Source organism: Rhinoderma darwinii, chromosome 2, assembly GCF_050947455.1.
Source record: "Rhinoderma darwinii isolate aRhiDar2 chromosome 2, aRhiDar2.hap1, whole genome shotgun sequence".
NCBI lineage: Eukaryota > Metazoa > Chordata > Amphibia > Anura > Rhinodermatidae > Rhinoderma > Rhinoderma darwinii.
The window spans coordinates 41,897,432-41,916,449 of record NC_134688.1 but is presented as its reverse complement, the minus strand read 5'-3'; the positions used below and the strand labels follow the sequence as shown (position 1 = coordinate 41,916,449).

The 19,018-nt window shown below is 45.1% G+C and overlaps 2 long non-coding RNA genes across 3 annotated transcripts; both read right to left on the bottom strand.

Moving 5' to 3' along the window:
* Positions 1–1,647: 1,647 nt before the first annotated feature.
* LOC142740495 (uncharacterized) lies at positions 1,648–4,479 on the bottom strand. Of its 2 annotated transcripts, XR_012880729.1 has the most exons (4): positions 4,352–4,479; positions 3,453–3,519; positions 3,190–3,254; positions 1,648–2,811 (listed from the first exon to the last, which is right to left on the bottom strand). It is a non-coding gene; the product is annotated as an uncharacterized LOC142740495 (long non-coding RNA). The 2 variants fall into 2 exon arrangements; XR_012880728.1 differs by having other exon boundaries at positions 1,648–3,254.
* A 457-nt stretch (positions 4,480–4,936) lies between these two features.
* On the bottom strand, positions 4,937–7,251 carry LOC142740494 (uncharacterized). The gene is made up of 3 exons (XR_012880727.1): positions 7,186–7,251; positions 5,811–5,877; positions 4,937–4,994 (listed from the first exon to the last, which is right to left on the bottom strand). It is a non-coding gene; the product is annotated as an uncharacterized LOC142740494 (long non-coding RNA).
* Positions 7,252–19,018: the final 11,767 nt, after the last annotated feature.

The window sequence follows — 19,018 nt, the reverse complement described above, 5'->3', positions numbered from 1 at the left end:
TGCTGCATCTACAGGGGTCCACCTGTTGGATTGGGCATAAAATGATGTGGGGTTCTTACTAATATATTGTTGGGCACATAAATTTGTCTGGGAGACCATTAGTTCTATAAATTCATCAGTGAAGAACTTCTTGAAAAAGTCCATCTCACTGAGCCCTGCCGTGTTAAATTTGATCCCCGGACTGCCCGTATACTCGGGGATTTGGGGCTCATAATTTTCTGGTGTGGGGGTCCATATGGGGTCACTTCGCTCTGGGGCTTCAACTGCGACGGGGTCACTTCTCTCGGGGGTCTCAAGGAATGCATAGTCCTCTTCGGCAGAAAATGACCTTTGGGACATCTTTTTTTATTATTTGTGCGACACGTGTAATTTGTGTGATTAGACACGTGTATTACGTATACAGGAAAAAAAAAAAAAATCCCTAACTCAAAGCAATAAGATGATACTTTTTTTTTTTGTATTTTTTGTTTTTTTTAGAGAACAAGTGGCCTTCCCTAACACTAAAGCTAACTAGGGCGAGGGTTCCTAACACTAAAGCTAACTAGATTTTTTTGTCAGAAACAGCAGTTGTCACAGCTCAAGCACGCGCCGGGATTAAATGGCGCCGTGTTTACTCAGGTCAGTACTATTACTGACCTGAGCGCGAACGATGTACTTAGCGCGACGTAATAGTACTGACCTGAGCGCAAAGGGGTTAAGGCACTCCTCGCACACTCCAGGAAGGAAAGGCCGCGCCAGCCGTGGTCTCTGGGGAGGTGGCCAGGAAGTTGCGGTCGCGGCCGTTCATCACAGGGTGAGCGACAGAGGTCCGCAGTCATAACACTGAGATTTTTTTTGGTGTTGTATATATGTACTGAGCAGTGGCATAACTACCGCCGTAGCAGCCGCTACGGGGCCCGCAGCATGAGGGGGCCCGTGTCGCCCGCCGGCACGGGCCCCCACCATGGCCGGAGGCTCCGCTGGCAGCCGTTATGGCTCCTACAGCGGGACGCCACTGAACACTACGGCAGAGCAGGGAGGTATCTCCCCGCTCTGCCATTAACTGGTTCCCGACCGCTGGCTGTATTTTTACGGCCAGCGGTCAGGGTCCTTAAAACCCGAGCCATAGACTTTTTACGACTCCGGTTTTAACTTGCTGCCCGCGCGATCGGGCTGCTGAATGTCGGGTCTCCGGCTGTCAGTGACTGCCGGGGACCATGAGGAGAGGATAGAAGCAGCTTTCGCTGCCAGCGATCACACATGTATCCCCTATCCTGTGGATAGGGGATACATGTTTTTTGTAGGACACACTGTAGGTCACATTTTTTTGGGAGGGGGGACGCTGTATGGCGTTCCCTACAGGGGGGGAACGCTGTATGGCGTTCCCTACAGGGGGGGCTGTATGGCGTTCCCTACAGGGGGGGCTGTACGGCGTTCCCTACAGGGGGGGGCTCTATGGCGTTCTCTACAGGGGGGGGATGTATGGCGTTCCCTACAGGGGGGGCTGTATGGCGTTCTCTACAGGGGGGGCTGTATGGCGTTCTCTGCAGGGGGACTGTATGGCGTTCTCTACAGGAGGGCTGTATGGCGTTCTCTACAGGGAGGGCTGTATGGCGTTAGCACTGTCCAATAAATATAAAGTAAACAGAAGAAAATACGGTCCAGCAATCCTCATGACAATGTGATGACTTTATTAGAAAAACATTTTATAAACCACACGGCATGTTGAAGTGATGATACAAGACTGCTTACGCGCTTCGAAAGCCAACTACATTCTTCGCAAATGTACGCCATCTCCTCCAAACAGTCAATTACATCAGAAGTCCAGTTCCTTGTGCTGCATGACTCGTGGACGCCCTATCCGTGGCGATATCCGTGTCCTTTCCACTGCTTCTCACTTGAGTCCTGTAGGCACAAAAAACATTCTGCAAGTATCCATTGTCATCCGTGCCTGCAGATTCTGCTTTAATGATGCAACTCACTCAACTCCTTGTCTATTTCATCGTTTACTGATGCCTCTTTTAGATGCGACAGATGTATTTTTTGTATACTTACCAGCCTGCTTCACAGGCACCATCCCTTTTTATTGGCACCTGATCAATAAGGGGGTCCTGCTCCACCACCATAACACTGCAATACTAAACAAAATCTTCCATAGACATCACAAAAACTAGACAAGCCTTTCCTCCCTTATGTTTCCCAACATTTCCTGGGACAAGTGTGTGTAGGTAGAAATCAACAAACATGTTTCCTGGCCCCAAACTTTACCCCCTCTTTCCAGTAAAGGATTGGCTTTCGGTATCACGCCTCCTCGCTTTTACCTTTTTACTTTATCCTGCGTAAACATTTTTTTCAGCATCTTAAACGTCTTGCCCATTAGCCCATCTATCCCCAACATCAGACCACTTATTATCATCTGACAGATCAGAATCAGACTCAACCAGCTACTGTTGCCTTCTTCTGCTTCTCTTTACATCCAGATGCGCTGCTCCTGTAATTCCAAACATTGTGCCAGTACCCCGTGTTCTAAACATTTTGGCAACCCCAAGGTGTCCTCTCCCATGTTGAGATTATGAGGCCCTACTGGGATATTGCTGCCTTCATCGACCCTGGATCCCTGCGCAAGGATCCTGGCACTTGGCCCATCATCGTGCCATGTTCCCTCAAATTTTTGCTAGAATGATACCATTGAGGATACCTGCCTTGCTTCCTTGATGCCATTTGCTCCAAACAATCCAGTACACCCCAAGTCCAGGTCCTTGTGCTGCATGACTTGTGGGGGCTCTATACGTGGCAATATCCTGGCACCTTCCATTGCTTTCCGCTTGAGTTCTGTAAATATAAAAACATTCTGCCAGGGTCCATTATCACCTATGCCTGCAGATTATGACTGTGTAATGAAACTCACTTAAGTCCTTGTCTATTGCATCCAGGCCTTGACACATCGCAAATGTTCTTGGCAGACCAAAGCTGTCTAAAATCCCCCTACACTCCCTCACCCAATTACCTTACACCTACGTTCAGTCCCAAACCGAGCCATGTGGCCAGCATTTTGGACAAAGATACCCCTAACTTACATTATGCCTATTCCTACGAACTATCCAAGGTTCCCCACTGCTACGCCTTTCTTGGCATTTTGCCCGCTCATTACTTTTTCAATGTACAGAGCTACTGGTGGATACTGTATATAGTAACTAATGATGGACATACCGCATATAGATGAAATATTACTTCAGAGAGTCCCCCTGGCAGCAGGCAGCCGATCTCAAGAAATTCTGGAACAAAAAGTATAAACTGTGAAGATATTATGACGTGCGCTTAGTATGGTTCATCATATCAACAAATATATGTTCAGCCTATTGAAAACATCAGGGAGATTGTTCCCACAGTCTTGTCATGTGTCTCTATAGGAACATTCTGGATGACATCACATTATAGAATTTCTATAGGTTGTTATTTGCTATAGTACTTACATATATACAGTGGATCTTCTGGCATGTCGGCTGTCACTGGTGCCACATATTCAGATGTTATAAATGTCTGTAAAATACATAATGGGTTTAATGCACATACATAAAATAACCCCATATCTATAATGAATAATAATATATTTACTTTCACACATTTCATTTTCTATCTCAGGGCGAGTCCAATGCCCCTCTGCCACACAAATAACACCAGCAGTATAATGGCACATAATAGTTGGAGGACCCTGGTATAGATTTTGTATCAGGGACCAGGAGCTTATTGTTATTCTTCTATATAATCTTATCCTTAATGGAAAACTTCTAATTTGTCTTTTGTGGAGTCTTTTGGACTGGAGTAGAGAGAGTAGAAAATGGTAAATTGGATTTCTGGATTCAACAGACAAAATAATTATTAAAGGGGTTTTCTGACAGTTTCATAAACCTTAGTCTAAGCCGCATATGGCTAAAAATAACAAATTGTCCCTACTCATTTTTTAAATTCCCTGTGGCTCCTGCGCTGGTGGTTCTGTTGTCTTTAGTTGCTAGGCCACAGCGGTCATGTCCGTGTGGATGGCATGTCACGTGGCAGCTATTGTGTCACATCCAGGGCCGGCCTTAGGTTTATTGGTGACATGTGCAGTATCTGTGACGTCCTCCCCCTTATGATGCACCATGTAGTGTCCAAATAATTTAATCATACAGTGCCCAAATAACATCACCCAGTCAATAAACTAGGGATTGTATCTTTCTGTTTTTTTATATTATAGGTTTGGGCCCTAAATGCCGGATCGGCAGTGTAAGTTGAGGGTGCCCAGGCCATCTATGGTGGTAGTGCCCTCTTCAGTATTGACCAGTAATACACACTATGTGATCATTTAGAGATGCAGTTAATAAAATACACTGACCTTGGACTCTCCTACTGAATACATCCGACTGAATGTAGAACGTTATGTGATGTGAGGTGGAGGGCTCTGCTTAATCTTTGATCTGCCCTCCTGGGACGTGTGGTTATCATTAACTCTTATGAGGAATTAATTCTAGGAGAAAGAAAGACAATGTATTAGGACAAATCTCAATCAATGGCAACATTTCTATCTAGAACAGAGTCCAGTCCCCAACCAGTGTAAAATTACCAAAGGGGTAAATAGGATGACCGGCTGGGGTCCAGGGATTTGGGGTGGCCCACAGCTCTGGGGCTCCATACGCCCCTGAAATTGGACAAACAATAACGGCGCAGGGAGGAAGCGAAATGTCTGACCCGGTTGGTCGTCTATTAGGTGAGTATAATTTTTTATTTTATAGGAGCAAAGGGGGCACTATTAATATGGGGGATAAAAGGACTGAGTCGGGGCTTAGAAAAGGGGGCTTCATTACTGTGGGGCCATACAAAAGGGGCATTCTGACCCAGGACATACAAAAAGTGTCATTCTAACTGTGGAGGGTATTGGTGGATACTGCATATAGTAACTAATAAGAGACGCACCTTGCATAGATGAAATATTGCTTCAGAGAGTCCCCCTGGCAGCAGGCAGCTGATCTTAAGGTGTTCTGGAAAAAACAATAATTGTGTAGTTTTATTTCTCCAGACAGACGTGTGCTCAGTATAGACCACCCAACAATGAAGGAAATATACATTAGGGCTCATGTACACAGCAACTTCATGTGGACGGACCTGTATGGTGGCGCACAGACTGCAGTACTGGTAATGTAGACACTCTGTGTGCGCTGTGTGCTCCCCCATAAGCCAAATGTGTATTAGGAAATTACATAAATAACAAGTCCCTTATATATTACTAATACCATAATATCTTCTTTATGGAGCATTTCTATAATAATAATAATATAAAGCTGCAGCAAAATTCCCAGCGTTTACTTTTGCTACATGTGGGTGAGTTTTTGAGACTGTAACTATTCACCTGTAACACTTGTGAATTTTGCCGCGCAGCAAATCTGCAGCGTCTGAATTCAGCTTTATGGCGTAGAATATAGTACTCAAATACTGCAATCATACAGTGCCCAAATAACACTGCCAGACAAGTATTGTCTGCCACACTGTAATGTAATCCATTATCAAGGAATTGTATCTGCATCCTGAGTAGTGCCCTTTACTTTTTTTACATGAAGAGTGGGATTGAGTGTTCAAGCAATGGGTGCCCCAGACATCAAGACCAGTGGCGCCCCATTCATTAGTGACAGGTGATGCACCCAGTGTAACCGCACAGGTCGCACACCCCTAAGACAGGCCCTGGATGAAGAACATCAGGGAGATTGTTCCCACAGTCTTGTCATGTGTCTCTATAGGAACATTCTGGATGACATCAGATTATAGAATTTCTATAGGTTGTCATTTGCTATAATACTTACATATATACAGTGCATGTCCTAGCATGTCGGCTGTCACTGGTGCCACATATTCAGATGTCATAAATGTCTGTAAAATACATAATGGAATAAACATAAAATAACCCCATATCTAGAATGAATAATAATATATTTACTTTCACACCTTTCATTTTCTATCACAGGACGAGTCAGACATTGAAAACATTTTGTAATGTTAGTGTAAACCCAGGGAACATAACTATAGGGGTGAAGAGGTTGCAGTCACACCCAGGCCCAGGTGTCCATGACTGACATTAGGGGGGGTCACAATGTGGGCAATTTACAAATGCCAATCCCCAATGCCCCCATCTCCTAGAGGAATCCCGATTTTCGCTGCTAGAAACGCGATGTCAGTGAGAGAAGCACCCAGGCGGAAAGGCAGCTTCTGAGTTGCCCGGCCGCTTCTAAAACAGAAGCAGTGGAAGGGAGCCAGCGCAGCGCCCCGTTCCACCTGCTGGAGGGATGCGCCCTATGTAATGGCACAGGTCGCACACCCCTAAGGCCGGCCCTGGCTACTGCTGAGCCTTATTAGGATAATATACGGTAGCTTTTTAAGACTATTTAATTAAATTAAATTAGACATCATATTGAAAACGACTGAGAAGTCACATTCCACATTACTGACAGCTGCAATTCTCAGACAATGGTAAGGGTATGTTCACACACTTAACTAAAAAACGTCTCTAAAATACAGAGCTCTTTTCAAGGGAAAACAGCCTCTGATTTTCAGCCATTTTTTAAACCACAAACATTTTTTGAGGCGTTTTTACCAACGTTCTTGGAGCTGTTTTTCTATTGAGACAATGAAAAACGGCTCAAAAAACGGCCGAAGGAGTGAAATGCACTTCTTTTTACAGGGTGTTTTTTATGCGCCGCTTTATCAAACGCCCACGTAAAATGCACCATCGGAAAAAAAAACAGTTTTTCCCATTGAAATCAATGGGCAGATGTTTGGAGGCGTCTAGCCTCCGTATTTTCGGCTGTTTTTCGGGGTGTTTACGGCCAGGAAAACTGCTGAAAATAGGCTGTGTGAACATACTCTGTTGTACTGAGTTGTAACTTTAATGAGAAAATATGAAACATTGTAATCTGAATGTAAAATGTTCAGTTGTTACTTGCATTAATAGAAACATTTTACTGGAACTTGAACTGTTTGTCTAAAAAAAAAAAATCAACCCCCGACAATACCCAGAAAAAAATTGTTATACAATCATATAGTTGTGGTGAGGTGTTGGTGTGGTTAGAAATTGCTGCAGTAATGTCCAGTGTGAATCTGGCCTTATATGAGAATTCTAGAGCGTATATATTTCATGTGTCCAGTAACATGTAGAATTAATGATAAAATGCTGCATCTTACCTGTCAATCACACAGTCAATCACAGTCCCGGTCCAGACGTCATTGGCAGAAATTGTAAAGAATATGTAATCCAGCTGCACATAGAACCTAACGGCTAGTACTGTCTATGACATCATCAGTGACATCATAAGCGGCTGCAGTATCTGTTACATCATCTAATTATCTCCTACTGCCTGGATAGACTGTCTGTGCATACACTGGTTATAGGCGTTACATGGGACTGCTGTTTATAAACATGGAAGAAAGATACATGTGTGGTTATAGGGGCTACGACTAAGAACATGTAATGTATGAAACGTGTAATCTGTTACTAGATGGATTTTATACTGTAATACAGATGTAGCCATCTTTAACTTGACTCTGATAACTTGTTGCAGCGTGATACTTTCTTGATCCCGCAGCACTCCGTGTTTCAAGTGTGCGTGAGTAGGCTTCCACGCCAATGTGTAAAAAATGGGAACTCAGCACTCCAAGGTATTATGCAATAAGTGATATTTGATTTCACATATAGCGAAAAGTAGTAATCCAAAAATAATGGCGCCATTACCCAACAGCGACCGAGGTCACAAGCGCCGCATATCCGTGTCTAAAGAAGGTTGAATGTATAGACCGAAACGTTAACAACCTATTTTTGGATTACTACTTTTCGCTATATGTGAAATAAAATATCATTTGTTGCAGCGTGATATCACACAACAAAAGCCATTGAAAAAGTCAAGATAAGGGATTGTTTATTTAATGCGTTAAAAGTCAAGGTAAAGACGGCAACATCTGAACTAATAAAGGATACATTTTATTGAATTTCGTTTTAGGCTACATTCACACAACAGTAAAAAACGTCCGCTTTCAGAACAATGATGTTCTATGGGTATATTCACACGGCCTTTTTTTAACCACCCGTGAATATTGGCCGTCAAAAAATAGAACATGTCCTATTTTTGGCCGCTTTCACGGCCAGACGGCCCCCATAGAAGTCAATGGATCAGTTTTTAACGGCCGTCAATACATATAACAGCCGTTAAAAACGGTTCTGTGATTTGGGGATTCAAGAGCCAAGGGAACTATTGGCTCCCTTGCTGGTAATCGGCGGCGCAATGACACATACTCACCGATGCAGCGCCGTCCTCTACAGGTGTGGTCTCTAGTCTCATGGGTTCTGCGAAGGTGACGAGATGACGTCCTCGCGTCGCCTTTGCAGAACCAGTGAGACTAGAGATCACTCGTGACGTAGACGGTCATGCATCGGTGAGTATGTAGGGCATTCAGGCGGACAAAAATTATGGATATTGTTGCGCTCACTACAATGGTAGCATGGCGCTAGTACAGGGGACATTGTTGTCTACTGTAGCAAATTTTTCGGCACGGTCCTGAATTTACAGAGAGAGTCCCGGAAGATTACCACAGGGAGGGGGGGTGTGGTGCTTTCTCCGGAGAGGTGTCTGTGTCATCATCTACATGGGGGCTGTGTGCCATCGTCTACAGGGGGCTGTGTGCCATCGTCTACAGGGGGCTGTGTGCCATCATCTACATGGGGCGGTGTGCCATCATCTACAGGGGGGCTGTGTGCCATCATCTACAGGGGGGCTGTGTGCCATCATCTACAGGGGGGCTGTGTGACATCATCTACAGGGAGGCTGTGAGCCATCATCTACAGGAGGTCTGTGTGCCATCATCTACAGGGGGTCTGTCTGCCATCATCTACAGGGGGTCTGTGTTTCATCATCTACAGGGGGTCTGTGTGGCATCATATACAGGGGGTCCGTGTGCCATCATCTTAGGGGGGCTGTGTGGCATCATCTACAGGGGGGCTGTGAAACAATCATGACAATGACCTTTGTTTGGGTGTTTTCAGGGGGTTGGGACAAAAGAAGCCAGACAAATGAAATTCATCAGTTTTTTTAACGGCCATGACAAACGGATGCAAAATGGATGTCAAACGGCCATTAAAAACGGACAGACGGACTGGAAGTGTATAAAAATTTGCAGACACAATGATGCAAAACGGCCATGAAAAACTGACAGTTGATCAGTTTTTAATGGCCATTTTTTTTCACTGTTGTGTGAATGTAGCCTAAGTTCTGGATCGTCTCCATTTTAATGGATAAAGTTACCGGACAATTATCCGCCCACCGAGAGTTTATTGGACACATGGACGGCCTGGTGAGCAGATGAACTTCTTGTTTCTTTGTTTGGAGTCGTGTACAGATACAGCAATCCTTATCCTGACTCTGATAACTTGCTGCAGCGTGATAATTTATCACTTAAGTCACTGAAAACCATTGAAAAAGTGAAATTAGGGGGCGCTCGCGAGCTGCTAACCAAGATGGCCGCATGCTGAGGTAGCTCCGCGACTCCTGGGCACAACAGCTATATAAAGCAAACATTTGAGGTGAATTCACTCGCCCTTTTACCCTTCTTCTCCCTCCGGAAGATCTTCTGCCCGGATTGTTCATGGTTCGGAAGAGCGCAGTGGGCCGAAAGGACTCGAAACCGGAGTCCTCCGTCCCTGCCCCCCAGCCTGAGACTGCAACTTCGCCCGCCATGTCGGCTGTTTCGGACGACGATATACAGGCCTCGCCTGAACTTATTGCAGGCTCCCAAGAAGACGGCTCGCAGATACCCCAGTTCACCACCAGGGACGCTTCTTTGCTGCAGAAATTTAAACAGCTCCTGCAGCAAGAATTGCAGCTCACCGCTTCTAAGCTGTCGAGAGATCTTACCAAAGAGATACGTGAACTGGGAGCCAGGACAAACGTCTTGGAAACTAAGATGGACGACACCATTGAAGTTTTGAATGCGCACGATGCCGAATTTGATTCACTGAGAGCAGACCTGGATTCAACGATGCTACGCCTGGAGGACTTCGAGAACCGTGCACGACGGGGGAATCTCCGGATAAGAGGTCTGCCCGAGACATACGAGGACCTTAACTCCTCCATTACGGCCCTATTCCAAGAGCTGGCACCGGATCTCCCAGTGGATAGGCTGGAGATGGACCGGGTTCATAGGTCGCTAGGCCCTAAACGACAAGATGGCAAGCCACGAGACATAGTGGTGAAGCTCACTTATTATGCCACCAAAGAAACCCTGTCTCAAAAGGCTAGAGCCACATCGTCCCTAAAGTTTCAGGGCCACGAGTACCAAATATTTGCGGACCTTTCTCCGATAACTATACAGAAAAGGCGAAACATGAGAAACCTACTGGCTGTTCTACAAAGCCGCCATATCAAATATCGATGGGGATATCCTTTCAAGCTCCAATTCTCCCTAGCCAACAAATATTATTCGGCCAGCACGGCAGATGAGCTTCGGCAAATTTTGGTCACCCTACAGCTTCTACCGACAGACGCCGCCCGATCAAGTCAACTTTCTCAGGAACGTCGTGATGGGCCGCCGCTACGTCCTATTTGGAACAGGGTCCCCCCCCGCAGACCACCCGGGAGATCTGGATCCGTTTATGATATCCGAGATGACCCCGACTGATGGATGAGTACTTTTAACATGTTTCCACCCTGTATATTGGTTCTCTTGCGGCGGGGACTGATCTATTTGCTGGGTGGCGGGCGGTAGTGGAGGCCATGTTTTGCTGTATCTGGAATAAGTTTGCTGTTTAACTAGATGCAAGGTTTATTAACTTGGCACTAACCATTTATTTTTATTTTTTCTATTAATGTGGTTGTCGTTTTGCTGTCCTGCCGGCTAGACATACTTTGCCTTGCCTTTTGGCGGCACTGTGTGTATGGCCTGCAGGGGGTCAGCCGGCAAGATAATTCCAAGTAATTGTTGCCTTGATTGATGGCTATGTTTAATTTTGGTTATATGACTGTACGTGACTCGGCGTGCCTGGTCCGCCATCTTACTTGGGGCAGAATGTTCTGGAAATTCTGTATCTGGAATAAGTTAGCTGTTTAACTAGATGCAATGCTTATTAACTTGGCACTAACCATTTATTTTTATTTTTATTTTTTCTATTAACGTGGTTGTCGCTTTGCTGTCCTGCCGACTAGACATACTTTGCCTTGCCTTTAGGCGGCACTGTGTGTATGGCCTGCAGGAGGTCAACCGGCAAGATAATTCCAAGTAATTGTTGCCTTGATTGATGGCAATGTTTAATTTTGGTTATATGATTGAACGCGACTCGGCGTGCCTGGTCCGCCATCTTACTTGGGGCAGAATGTTCTGGAAATTAATGTTCTCTCCCCCTGGCCCATACTCCCTTGCTAGTTTTCCCCTCTCTGTCATTGCTTTCCCCTATATGTCATGACATGGTGTTTAGGTTCACCTCAACAGATTGCCGTTACCACACCTTTGTGCCCAGGTGTTGGCGAACCCGAACTCTATCAGTAGTATCCCCTGTGCTACTGTCCACCCTTTTCGGTCGATTTTCGGACGAATTTCCCTCTTCAGTTTTCCAAATGCATATTTGTCTCTACACCCCTTTTTACCTATTCTGTTTCTCCCTCCCCTCTCTTTCCAGCCCTTCTTTCCCTTTCCCCCTGCCGGTCAGAACTCATTATAAAATCATCAGATCATACATATGGCTACTTCTGCCTTGAAAATAATCTCTCATAATGTCCAAGGCTTCAATTCGCCACATAAACGATCGAAGGCATTTCATTTCTACAAAGCCTGTCATGCGGACATTGTCTGCCTCCAGGAAACCAGGTTCTCTGTTGCCTCCAAACCACAACATCTTAGTGCACACTTTCCTGTTTTCCATTGTTCTTATGCCCATGAAAAGCGACGCGGGGTAGTTATTGCCTTCAGAAAGAATCTCCCTTTTCTTTGTAACAAGGAAATTCTTGACCCTACTGGTCGATATGTGATTCTGGTCGGTACTCTATTTGATGTAGAGGTGACCCTAGTGGGATATTACGGACCAAATGAGTTTCAAACAGAGTTTTTTTCTCACTTATTTAAACAGATAGATGCCAATCGAAAGGGCTTGCTAGTGGTCATGGGCGACTCAAACCTGGTAATTAATCCAGCTTTAGATAAATCCCCGACCCTGACATCATCCACACCTCAAACTTCCTCGTCTATGTTTAGTGACATGCTACAGGCTCACGATCTACATGACCTGTGGAGGGAATTACATCCCAATACAAAAGATTTTACGTTTTACTCCAACCCCCACTCCTCTTTTAGTCGCATTGATCACATATTCACGTCTCAGCGTTCATTACCACTATGCTCCGCCGCAAAGATACTTAGCACACCCTGGTCTGACCACAACCCGGTTGAGGTCTCCTTCTCTTCTCTAATCCCACGGGGGCTATCCTTTAATTGGCGACTAAACGACTCCCTTTTGACATCCAAAGACTCATTCGCACAGATTGAAGAAGCGGTTAAGGAATACTTTAACTTAAATGTAGGTTCCACGTCTTCGCCGATCATACTATGGGAAGCCCATAAAGCCACCCTGCGGGGGACTCTCATTAGGTTGGGGTCTATTAAAAAAAAAAACAGAGAAAAGAGGATAACAGATTTATACCAAACACTAGCACAAAAAGAAAATGCTTGGAAACAGACGCCTTCGCATGCTAATAAAGCGTCAGTTGAGGCTACCAGATTAGAGCTTGACCTTTTATTGACGGAACAGGCTGAACGTAAGCTACGATGGTCCAAGCAGCGCTATTACTCGCAAAGCAATAAACCGGGTAAACTTTTAGCACGTCAGCTGCGAGTTCCCGCTGCGCCAAAAGAACCAATTAGATTGCGGACAGCCTCCGGCACAATAACAGCAGACCCTAATAAGATTGTTTCCCAATTTCAAACTTTCCTTTCCAAATTATACTCATCCCCCCCACCTTTTGATCCCTTGAAGGCTGAAGGCTTGTTAGCTAATTTGGTTTTTCCAGATATTACCTCCTCTAATCTCGAAGCATTGGAAGCTGAGATTTCTGAGACTGAAGTTCAGGCAGCTATCAAGGAATTAAAACCTTCCAAATCTCCTGGCCCAGACGGTTTCTCCCCATTATATTACAAAAAACTTTCTCCGCTCCTAAGCCCATATTTGACCCAACTCTTTAACACTATCAGAACTGGCACAACCCTTCGGACACCAACCCTGACAGCACATATTGCAATGATCCCCAAACCTCAAAAGGATGCTCTTCAAATTACCAATTATAGGCCAATATCCCTCCTGAACACTGACATAAAAATTTTAGCTAAAATCCTGGCGGGTAGAGTAAACCGCTTCCTTGACGGGATTATACATGGAGACCAAGCAGGCTTTGTCCCTGGAAGACAAACAAGCGACTGTACCAAGAGAGTTATATCCTTGGTTCACCTAGCACGCAAGAGAAATGTGGCGTCAATGCTTCTCTCGCTCGACATTCAAAAAGCCTTCGATACAGTATCTTGGTCTTACATGGATTTTGCCTTGGGGAAGTGGGGTTTTGGTAGCCACTTTATGTCATGGGTGCACGCCCTCTACTCCAACCCTACTGCTAAAGTCTGTTACGCGGGCTACCAGTCTGCTTCTTTTCCTATTGAACGGGGCACCAGACAAGGATGCCCTCTATCCCCTATTCTATTTATCCTAGCACTTGAACCCCTAGCCATGATGATTCGCCAGAATCAGAACATTAGGGGACTGGAGTTAGGGGGAGTGCAACATAAATTGTCCCTCTTTGCAGATGATATGCTACTCATGCTCTCCCAACCCCTTATTTCCCTTCCTAACTTAATGCAAACTCTATCAGATTTCGCTGCTATTTCTGGACTTACTATAAACCCCGCAAAATCTATCGCTTTAAATGTTAATCTATCACAACAAACCCTGCACTCACTACAAAGCCATTTCCCCTTCCAGTGGGCCGGACACTCATTGAACTACCTGGGTATCCAGTTGACTCCCTCCTATGAGCAGCTGTATTCCGCTAATTACCCCTCCCTTATTCGCTCAATAACATCTTTGATGACATCCTGGCAATCCACCTATTTATCTTGGATAGGCCGTATTTCTGCAGTCAAAATGACCATCCTTCCAAAGCTTCTTTATTTGTTTCAAACCCTGCCAATCAAAATCCCAGCACATATTCTGCGCCTCATCCAGAATCGGATCTCATCTTTTATTTGGAAGGGAGCACGCCCTAGAGTATCCAGGTCCACCCTCTGTGCACCAAAGGCAGATGGGGGACTGGGGGTTCCGAATGTCTCCAAATATTACCAGGCAGCTATGATAGCATCCTTAACTAAATTGCATGCTTCTGCAAATATGCCTCTATGGGTATACCTGGATATTCCGGAGATGTCGCCAACCCCGATCCAATCAGTGCCCTGGTTACCTCCCTCTCTCCGCTCCTCCCACCTATCACCCCCACTCATGCACATTTTATCGGTATGGGACTCAGTTAAATATTCTAGCAGATTGATCTCGCCGCATCTTCCCCTCCTTTCCCTGTGGCATAACCCTTTATTCTCCCCAGGTACAGACAATTACCAAGCCTTTAAATGGTGGTGGACTAGTGGTATACTCAGAGTCCATCATCTTCTAACGCCCACCCATTCCCGGATTCTCTCGTTCTGTGAGCTTCAGACCTCTCAGCAGATTCCCAACGGCGAAGTGTTCCGATATCTACAACTTAAGAATTGGATTACTTCTCTTCTCCACAACAAGACTGCTTCAGACTCTTACTCACAGTTCGAGCGAATCTGCGAAAACAACCCTAACACTAAAGGGATCATATCAGTCTTGTATAAATGGCTCCTTAACAACCCCACACCTGTTCCCCACACATACGTGGATAGATGGCACCGGGATCTGGGGGTGACGCTCGAACCAGCAGATTGGCATAATATCTGGAGTATAGTATCACACTGCTCCATTAACACAAATATTTTAGAATCGGCTTATAAAGTCATGATGAGGTGGTATTTGGTTCCTAGCAGACTTGCACGTGCCTTTCCCACCTACCCTGCCTCTTGCTTTCGTGGTTGCCACTCTCCCGGTGACATGCTCCATATTTGGTGGTCCTGCCCTAAGCTTATCCGATTCTGGAGTAGGGTATTTGGTCTCGCCCAAAGTCTGTTTGGCATTATTATAAGAAGAGATCCGAAGATAGGCCTTCTCCACCACAAACCCCCAGAGCTTACGAACGCACAATTTCGGTTATTCTCTTATATCCTTTTGGCTGCAAAAATAACTATAGCCCACTCTTGGAAAAAACATACAGTAACTTTTGCAGGGGTTAAAACTAGAATGGACCAGATGTTTGTGAACGAAAAACTCACAGGAATCTTACTAGATAGGGTTGCCGGGTTTGAGTCGCTTTGGTCGCCCTGGATTAGCTACGCATACCCTCACTTACCTGCCAATATGATCACTGCTTATTAAGTCCAGAGACTTTTCTTTTCATTCTAGATTTCTGACCGGCTCCTCCCCCCTTACCAATCCCAGTTTTCCGCTATATTCTTCCCAACCCTTCTATTCCCCCCTTCTCTGTCTCTTGTTGTATAGGATGTTTCCTTTTCATATATTGATCCTGCATTTACTGTCATTGCATTCACGAATGCTTGTCATTTTGTTTTTTATAACAACATTATAATTCATTGAGTGAAATGGTTTATATTTAATTTTATTTTAATCTGTTTTTGATATATGTCTTTTACCTAAATGTAAAAATGTTCAATAAAATTTGTTGAAAAGAAAAAGTGAAATTAAAGTTTCTTGACACTGTGTATTCAATGTATTTAACCCCTTCGAGCTCAGCAACGTAATATTCCGTCGCCCTGACCGCCCCGTTCGCGCTCAGCGACGGAATATTATGTCGCAGGGAAAATGCATCGCCATTTTCCACCGGCGCGTGCACGAGCTGTGACAGCTGCTGTTTCCGACAGCAGGCTATCACAGCTCAATACGCCGGGACCTATTGCGATGGTCCCGCCTCCAGAATCGCCACTATTGGTCAGTCAGTGAGTAACTGTCCAATAGTGGCGATCGGTCTCTTCACTTCCTCTCCCTGACATCACATCCTGCCGCACCCGCCCTGAGATGGAGATAGCGAGGCGTTCAGAGCGGTTGTGAGTAGAGGGAGAGAAGAAAAAGAGTGAAAAAAAGTGAAAAAAATACAACTTTTTTCTGCTTCCCACCTCCCCAATCCACTACCCAGTCCTTTACCCTTCCTCCTTGTGTTCCCCCCACATTTTTGGTCAGTGATCTCCTATCACTGACCACTTCTTAGTCTTCAGGACCAATTTCTTGGTCCCTGGGGATTATTTTTTTCTTTATAAAACATATAAAATAAAAAAATATATAAAAATAAAAAAAACGAAAAAAAAAACTGTTAATTTAGACAATTTATCTAGTTAGTTTAATATTAGTGTTAGTTAGTGTCAGGGAACCGTCAAAAAGCATAGTTAGGTATAGCGTCAGGAATCCATCACCATAGTTAGATCTAGCGTTAGGGGTCCATCACAGTAGTTAGGTTTAGCGTCAGGGAAGCTCGGAATAATCTAGATAGGTTTAGTGTCAGGCACCCGTCACCGTAGTTAGGTTTAGTGTTAGGGAAGCTCAGAATAATCTAGTTAGGTTTAGTGTCAGAGAATAGTCGCCGTAGTTAGATTTAGTCTCAGGGAAGTTCAAATAAAATCTAGTTAGGTTTAGTGTTAGGAACCCTCGCCCTTGTTAGGTTTAGTCTCAGGGAAGCCCACTCGTTCTATAAAAACACCAATTTTTTGAGCTGGTTTAGGCTTTCAGCCTATTGCTCCTAGTTAGGAAAGCAATCAAACATGTCCCATCGGACATTTAGTGCCAAAGAGGCATATTAATTTCTTGCCTCCGACACAGAGTCGTCGGATGGTGAGACTCTGTTTTATTTATCAACCTCCTCATCCAGTGATGAAGAAGAGGAACCTCCTAGGAGATGCCCCTTGACCACCAGTGCAGTTGAAGCCCCCGAGCGAAATGACCCCGCCGCAGTTCAAGCCCCCATTTGGACCCCCACACCAGACATTTATGAGCCCAAAATCCCAGAGTTAAAATTTAATACGGCAGGGCTCAGTGAAATGGGCTTTTTCAAGTTCTTCTTCACTGATGACTTTATAGATCTTATGGTCTCCCAGACAAATTTATATGTCCAACAGTATATTACTAAGAACCCTACATCATTTTATGCCCAATCCTACAGGTGGACCCCTGTAGATGTAGCAGAGTTGGGCAAGTTCTGGGGACTTCACTTGAACATGGGGCTTCTGAAAAAGCCATCCATTAGGACCTACTGGAGCATGGACATCTTATACCATACCCCCAATGTACCGTATGGCCATGTCCAGGATGCATTATGAGGCAATATTTCGCTTCTTAAATTATAAGGATAATGAGCAGTGCCCACCCCGAGATGACCCCAGTTTTGACCGTTTGTACAAACTGAGACCCCTATTAGACCATTTCAGTGCTCGGTTTGCCCAAGCATACACCCCCGAGAAGTGTATTTCTATTGATGAGTCCCTGGTACATTTTAAAGGGAGGCTTCAATTCCGCCAGTACCTGCCGAGAAAGAGGGCAAGGTATGGCGTAAAGCTGTATAAGCTGTGCGAGAGTGCATCAGGGTATACCTACAAATTTAGGATGTATGAAGGGAAGGACAGCAGTATTCAGCCCCCAGAATGCCCCCTCTTACTGGGAATTAATGCAAAAATTGTGTGGTATTTGGTGCACCCACTGCTGGACCAGGGTTACCACCTCTACTTGGATAATTTTTATACCAGCGTCCCACTCTTCAAGTGCCTCGCTTCCAGATGTCCTGCGGCATGCGGCACTGCTAGAAAAAATCTGAGAGGCCTCCCTAAGACTCTGCTTGGGCAAACACTCAGAAGGGGTAAGAGCAGGGCACAATCTAGCAGCAACATATTGTGTGTCATGTACAAGGACAAGAGAGATATCCTTGTATTAACAACAATACATGGCCACACCAGTACCCATGTAACTGTACGAGGTACCACTATAGAGACCCCCAAACCATACTGCATCCTGGACTACAATAGGTACATGGGAGGGGTTGACTTGTCAGATCAAGTCCTGAAGCCCTACAGCGCCATGCGGAAATCGAGGGTGTGGTATAAGAAGCTGGCCGTGCACATCATACAGATGGCATTGTACAATGCGTATGTGCTACGTCGATGTGCAGGCCAGAGGGGAACTTTCCTGGAATTTCAAGAGGTGATTATCAAGAACTTAATCTTTAGGACCAAGAATAGGGAGCATCCAGTACTTCCGGAAGCGAGGCCACACGCATCGTACCAGGGCAACACTTTCCAGGAGAAGATCTCCAAACTGGCAAGAAGGGAAAAAGTCAAAAGAGGTGCAGAGTCTGATCAAAGAGGGGGATAAGGAGGTAAACAATATACGAATGCGACACGTGTCCCGAAAAACCAGGGCTCTGTATGAAAGATTGTTTTCGAATTTATCATACATCCCTTAATTTTTAATTTACCCTGATACACTCCGCACAGCTTATGCCCCCCATCTTTCCCTTCTGAGCCCTGCCATGTGCCCAGGCAGCTAATTACAGCCACATGTAGGGTATTGCCGTACCCGGGAGAACCCACATTACATCTTATGGTGTGTATATCTCCAGTGGCACATGCTGGGCACACTATATCGGGCACGGACATGCCATATATATATAGAAAATTGCAAATCTCACTCTACCCCATCTGCTGCGCATTATCTTTTACACATTACCTGTGGGGTCAAAAGGCTCACTACACCTCTAGATGAATGTCTTAAGGGGTGTCGTTTTTAAAATGGGGTCACTTCTCAGGGGTTTCAACTGTACTGGTACCTCAGGGGCTTCTGCATACATGACTTCGCACCAGAAAAACT